General features: G+C 39.0%; 1 pseudogene across 1 annotated transcript; it reads right to left on the bottom strand.

Annotated features, from left to right (window-relative positions):
* Positions 1–3,930: 3,930 nt before the first annotated feature.
* Positions 3,931–5,245, bottom strand: LOC308435757 (dynactin subunit 5-like; annotated as a pseudogene). Its single transcript has 2 exons — positions 4,645–5,245; positions 3,931–4,148 (listed from the first exon to the last, which is right to left on the bottom strand). The product of its transcript is annotated as a dynactin subunit 5-like (transcript).
* Positions 5,246–7,174: the final 1,929 nt, after the last annotated feature.

Raw genomic sequence — 7,174 nt, 5'->3', positions numbered from 1 at the left:
CACACAAGGGCAGGGCTAATCGAACACAGTTATAAAAACAAAGAAGCAAGCAAACAAGACAGAAGAAGACTATCTTCAGAACTGAGAGCGGGGAAAGTTTCGAGGAGGCAAATTGGCAACCAAATCAAACATTGCAGAGGTTGAGAAAGATGAGCTCTGAAAGGAGACTATGGATCTGACATTTCGAAGGGCAGAGACCTTGCCATTATACTCTCTGCAGTATTCTAGGCACCTGCTCCAGCACCAGGGACAGAGTAGGCAATTAATCACTGACTAGGGAAATTAATCTGGCTGTGGTGTATTAGATGTATTGCATGCATAAAGGTCTTTATTGATTATCCTGTATAAATTAAATTCTAATTTTCTCTAAGTAAATACTTTCTGGAAAGAGTGAGCATCTAGAGAGTTATCCTTCATGTGCACGTTAGAATCCAGTTAACAGGAATAGACTACGACTTATAAAATATTTCCCCAAAGCTCAATGAAGCAGAACGCACCAACGTGCTGGAAGAATTTGTTTATTGTTAGAGCTAGATTAGCTGTCCTTAGTAGGTACAGACAGGGTTTAATAATAAGAAAGCTCTTTGTATATTGCCTATAACTATTAATTTATAGGCATGTTCTCTGAGAAATATCTTAAAATATTTCCATCTTTAAGAGAATAGAAAACTTAATATGATAGAAAGTTAAAAGTATTCATTTGCCCAAATATGTCCTATAAAGGTGTTAGCACTCTCCTTTAGAGTTTACAAACCTCATAATTTTCTCCATCTTATTAGATTTGCTCAACAATATGGGACATGACTATATCAAGTATCATTAGCTGGCTCTAGTTCTTCATCTTATCATTGAAAGTAAAAAGCTACAGATCTTTAAATATTTTATTCAGCACCACACATATTAGTAGTAGCCTAATCCAGAATTGGACACAAACTTTATTTCCAAGTTCTGGGTTCCTTACCGAAATATTTGTGTCTAAATCCAAGAAAGCAAGTACTGTGTGGTTGAGAATCATTGTGACAGTAAAACTTAAAACTAGTGGCTATTTCTACCATCTGACAAGTGGTGGCTACGTATTTTATCTCTACGGGTAAATTGATTGACATGTCTTGCGTTTATTTGTTTATTTTTTGAGGGAAGCATGGAGCCATGGTATTACACACTATAGTATACATGGTAAGATCAGAGAAATGTCTGAGGGAGCCATATGAGTTCCAGGGATTGAACTCAGGCCATCAGGCTCCGTGGCAAATTCCTTACCTGCTGAGCCAACACTCTGGCCCTTGGTTAGTTGGTTCTGGTTGTTTTGTTGTTGTTGTTGTAGTTTTGTTTTTTCTACTCTTTGCACAGACTGGTAAGAAGGGATAAGGGAAAGTCTACCTATAATAATGAGACTGTTAATTGCCAAGGTTGGTTTGTTAAGGAACACTGCATTTGAAGGGGTGTCAAGGAAGAGTAACTGCAGTAACTTGTTTTCTTCCCTCCATTAGGAAACCACAGAATTTAACTTTCTATCAATTTATGGCATTCTCTGAATATGGATGAGCATTGTCTATGAATTATTTTACCTGCAAATAAGAACAAATTCTATAATATATGTAAACTATGACTTATAAGATGGTTTGATCTAACCAAAACCTCATTGGGGTTCATCTTCTTAGAGAGCATGTCTTCACTTATGATTTTCTTTGTGTGTGTGTGTCTGGGTGTCTGTGTGTCTGTCTGTCTGTCTGTGTAGTTTTTCACACAGAATCTTGCTATGCAAGATAGGCTGTTCTTGAACTCCTGATCCTCTTTCTATAGCCTAGTGAGTGTTGGGACTATATAGACCATGCCTCTCTTGGTCTCTACCTCTATTTCAAGTTTGAGCTGTACCTAAATTTTCTCCCTTATTTAAAACCTTCTGTTTATTACCAAGGGCACCTAAATTGTGCCCAGAGTCTTCCTTTGGGAACTATTGAACTGCCCCTTGCATCTTTCAAGTCTACTTCATCTTCAAATGACCTGTGATACAGTAACACACATATCCTCTTAAGAAAGCAACTTTGAATAAATCTATATGGGCTCCATGATTCCAGAGTTTTACTTTGTGAGAAAAAATAGACAAAAAAGAAGAGAAATAACTCACGACCATTTTACAGACACTGTTTACATTTTACTTTATCACCCATTTGATTTGACAAAGTCTAAAGTTTCAGGCCTTGAGGCTAGGAACTGAGATGCCAAGTGGATAAATGAGACCTGCTGATCCAGGTGAGCAACGGAGCCCAGGGACTCACTTGTCACTAGGTGACTTTGGAGATTACGACTCCGTGTGCTTTGCAAAGCTTTGCAGGTGAACATGTGCAATAAATCAAAACTAATCATATCCGGGGGAGAACCACAGCTGTGTTTACACCCTTATGGGGTTAGGTTGACCCTCCTTAGTAGACATGCCAGAATTGCTATACTTGAGAATTTGTCAATAGTTTATCTGACACTGCTCTTGGGTCAATTTTTTAATGTTTTCAAGATTTATTTTATACTTTTCTTTCAGGGTACATACAGGTTTCAGTACTTTTTTCATTTTAACAAGTTATTCTTAATGTTGTTTCTGTATCAGCTGCTAGTCCCCAAGATGGAAAGTTGGACCAGGAACTGCCTATGTATTTGTGGAAATTATAATCTGGAAAGCAGGTAAGACACATAAACCATGGAAGAAAAAGAAATACGGCAAAGGAATATTTTTTAGTAATGTCTTACATATGAGTATGTTTAATAAAAAGTAAGATGAAGATATAAATAGGAGAATTAAAGAAAAAAATTTAAAAGTGGCCAAGCAAAAGAAAAATCTATGTAAAATTTATTGCACACACATTCTGCATTGTTGACCAATTTAATTCTCAGAATTCTTTCTTTGGAAATGAACAATTTTGCTGAAATTATCAAGTCATAAATAAATAGAGAATTTACTCAAAAGCCAGGGTAGGTAATTTCTGGGTTTACCAGTTGTTCAAATGGATGGATTTGTTTGATCCTAGCACATGGCCCCTTATACTTGAGAGCCTCTGCACAAAATGTTGACAGTAAATTAACAAATCAAAGATAACATGGAGATGTTAAAAAATAAGAACTAAAATTGTGAAAAAGAAATGTTATAACAGGGAGAACTTCCTGTTGAGGTAAATAAAAAAAAAAAAAGTAGTAATCTTTTATCCCAAGCTAGTGCTGGCACCACTAGGGCCACTTGGAAGGTGAGGGGTATCTTTATCTCAGCAGCTCCACACTGTCCCCAAGTACTTGAAGACTCCAGCTTCCTTTGACCCAGGTGGTCAGCTCTGTCCACCCTGGCTGCTTTTGATCCGGGTGGTCCATGACCTATTTGATGTGCTGTTTCACTCACTTGCTTTTGGTGCGTTGTTACAATGCCTGGCACACTCACATGCCAACTCTGCAGTGGGCTTTGTGCATCCCACCACTACACCGTCTTTCGAACTCAATTAAGTCTCCACATCAAAGAACACACCAAAAATACTCTGATCCAATTGATATGATATAAATTGCCCACCTAAATAAGTCAAATCATCCTGTACAATTCCATTCCTTACAAAATATTCAAAACAACCTTTATCCACATAGAGATGCACAGAGAGGAACATCTACATCTGCCTCTATTTTGCCTCATCATCATTAACATCATCTTCTTCTTTGATGTTTAAGACTTTTATTAACTACTTTAGGAAAACTAAGGCCACCCAAAACAACAACAGATACCACCTCTCCCCATTTTTTAGTTTCACTGAGTTTATTTTTGTTCTTTTGAATCAGGGTCTCATGTAGCACACTAGGCAGGTGTGAGCTCACCATGTAGCTCTTACTCCTCCTGACTCTACCTCCCAGGTACTAGGATGATGGGTACAAGTCACCACAGCCTGTCTTTTTCCTCATGTTCTAACCACCAACAGGAACCTGGGCTCTGAAATCACACTTTCCACAGGGTACGAGGAATTGTGGTGAGTGGTCCCATATTAGCAGCAGGAAAGCAGAATGACATCTGTGTGGCATGCGCTGAGGATAGGACAGGGCTCTGAGCAATACTTGGGTCATGTGACCCCATGCTAAGAGGGGGCTACTGTTCTGCAGGCCGATGCCAGGCAGGTTCCAGCCACCTGCAAGACCACAGGGCTGGAATGTCAGCAATAGACCTTCCTGTCCTCCTCAGACAATGGTATGGTGACTGCTGACAGATTAGATGCAAGCACAGTGTGTAAAGGCAACTCTTCCAGATGTTCTTATTAAAACTCTTTTTCCCCCTTAAAGTTCATTATTCATATGAAGGGATATTTTGGCTGCATAGATGTCTTTACCCCATGTATGTCTGATGACCATAGAAGCCAGAACCCCATAAGATCCTCTGGAACTGGGGTTTTAGACAGTTGTAGGACCATGTGAGCGCTGGGAACTGAACCTAGGTCCTCCGGAAGAGCAACCAGCATGCTTAACCACTGAGCCATCTCTTGAGCCTTCATATTAAAGTTTTAAATGCTCAGAGTCATAGAAGATTGAAAAAAAACTAACTTAAAAACAAAGAAACAGAAAGAGAAAAAACCAACCAACAACAAGGAGAGTAGAATTTGTCAGAAACACGACAGCTCTTGTAGTTACCAACTGCCTTCTTTAGTTCCAGGTTCATCTTAGAGTTCAAAGGAATTAAAGATGTGAAGCAGAGGCATTGGACTTGTGTTAGGGATAGAAACTTCTGATAGTAGCTTTTGGTGACATTGATCACCTGTGATGTGTGTACTCTGGTAGTTCCCCTGAGAAGAGTTCTGTATAGCCAGAGAAGACAGTAAATGGGAAAACCATAGTTTCTTGTGGAAATACTGTATTGTCACAAATTTTGCAGCAGTCTTTCAAGACACACTGTTGACTAATCACACAGTTCTTCCCAATGTGAACATAAGAACCAATCTGGGCAGCATTCACCACACAGTCTTCCACAGTAAGACATGATCCCCAATTTGCAGAAGAAAGAATGCAACACCTTTGCTGAGTGTTTTGAATGGTGGCCTTTAACAGTCTTGCTTTTCACAACACAATGGCATCCAACTCTTACATTTTGCCAGGTTTCCTCAGATGATACAGTCATTCATCAGAATGGTCTTGCTTGATAATGATGTTCTGGCTTCCACACAGAATAGACTGGTGACTAACTTTGTTCCCAGATGCCATCGGACTTATTGTACAGCAGTTCGCCCAATTCCATGGCTGCCTCCTCCTCTCTGAACCTCAGGATCCTATCAGTCATCATTGCTTCTTCTGGAATCTCCTGCTTTCTCCTCTCCTGCCTTACCAAAACTTTGTCCCCGCCCCACTCTCTACTGTCCAATCATGTATCACCTTGACATCAACCTACAACTTCCTGTGTTTTAGGGAGACTGATTTCCCCTAAACTCCCTGATGGAAGGATGCATATACAAGTGAAGCCTATGCTTTATATCTGAGGACAAGAATTGGTACGTTCTCCAGCCAATAGGATAATTATCCTCAGATTCTTTTAAAAAAGATATGAGTCCTAAATTCTGAATGTCCCTAAATGTTCCTAAATTCGGAGCAATAAGATGTAGGAGAAAATATATTGGAGTTTTAATGTCTCTTGTAGCCAATAGTCTTTTAAAAACAAACTAGTTAAAAGTAGATAAGTATCAGATGTCTCCAGGATTGACTTAGCTATTATTTCTTGTACTTCTGAGAACTTAAATACAAATGAAATACAATTCATCATTATTTTAACAAGTGCCTACTCAAAAAGATTTGGTGTTAAGCATGCAACATTAATAAATAAAGCATCTGGGATAAAGCAGCCTTTTCTCACTGAGATAATTTGTAGCAGCAACAACAGGTTAGTTTTTAATATTTTTTTTAAAAAGATGAATAGATTTTTCAGATGTCTGGAGTAATTTCTACTAGAGAAATATGAAGATTCACCGAAGTTCTTTTCTGCCTGTCCTACAAATAAGAATGTGCGATCTATCTCTGTATTGAGAATTATAGACACTTAGAATTGCAGGTACATGCAAGAAGGAGAAAAAGAAAAACGTGTTTCTCCTGCTTGCTTGATCCATGCCCTACAGCTTTTATTTCTCTCATATGTCTTTATGGAAGACCACCCTAATGTGCAACATTTCCACTAAAAGTTGTGAGGGGGTGGGGACACAGAACCCTAAAGAGTGATGACTTCTGCCTTTAAAGAGTATGCTGCCTTACTTGGAACAAAATTAAGATTCTAAAAGCATATGAAACTTCAGCTCATGATTTATAATAGGCGATCTTATTGAGTGTTCATGGATGGCATATATAAAGACCTACATTTAAGTCCCAGTAGCATGGGGAAAAACAAAACAAGAAAGTTCTGCCTTAATAAAAATACCAATACCTCATCTTTTGTAAGATTATTCTCCATATATTCATTGTTCTCTGCTCCTCCCATGCAAAGAGAGAGAAGACTTAGCTTCAGGCCATTCAGTTAGTAAAAATTTGGCTGCAAATAACTTTCACATTGTGATGGAGGAGAGGAAGAGAGAAGGAAAAAGCTTTTTAATTTTTAACACATTTGCAATCATTCTGTTGTAGCTTAATTTTGAGCAGTTTCTTCACTTCAGACTTTAGGAGTACACTGCAATAAAAGTAACCTCTGCCTTCTACAAGAGAAGGGTGTGGGCTCCCGTGGTGAGCTGTTTTTCCTCTGAGTCTCCTGTGGAATGGTTTGTGGAGACTGTAAAAAACAGAAGCAGGCTTTTGGCTCCGCCCTCCCCTCCCCCCACCCTGGTTCCAACTCATCACATTCTTATATAATCCAAGAAAAATCTGCTTTTGGTTAGAGTGCAGTGGAAGGACGGCAAAAGAACTCCACCCCCTCCTTTTATTTCTTCCCCCTTTTCGTTAAATGTTTTAAGTTTGTAGGAGAGGTCTGTCAAAGCAACTAACCAAATGGAGGCAGCTGGAAATCATTAGGGAAACTTGCTGTGGACCACGATTAAACCTGGGGGGAATCTGCACTCTCTCCCTTTCTCATTTTATAGTACCCTAAGCGAGTTAGTGTTCCTTTTGAAATTCGAATTAGACCTGTGACTATGAAGGTTGGAAAAGTATTTTCCCCCTTTACATTCCAGAGACCACTCCAGTGATTTCTGAG

Source organism: Micromys minutus (genome assembly GCF_963924665.1).
Source record: "Micromys minutus genome assembly, chromosome: 23".
Classification (NCBI taxonomy): domain Eukaryota; kingdom Metazoa; phylum Chordata; class Mammalia; order Rodentia; family Muridae; genus Micromys; species Micromys minutus.
This window is presented reverse-complemented; position numbering and strand designations above follow the sequence as displayed.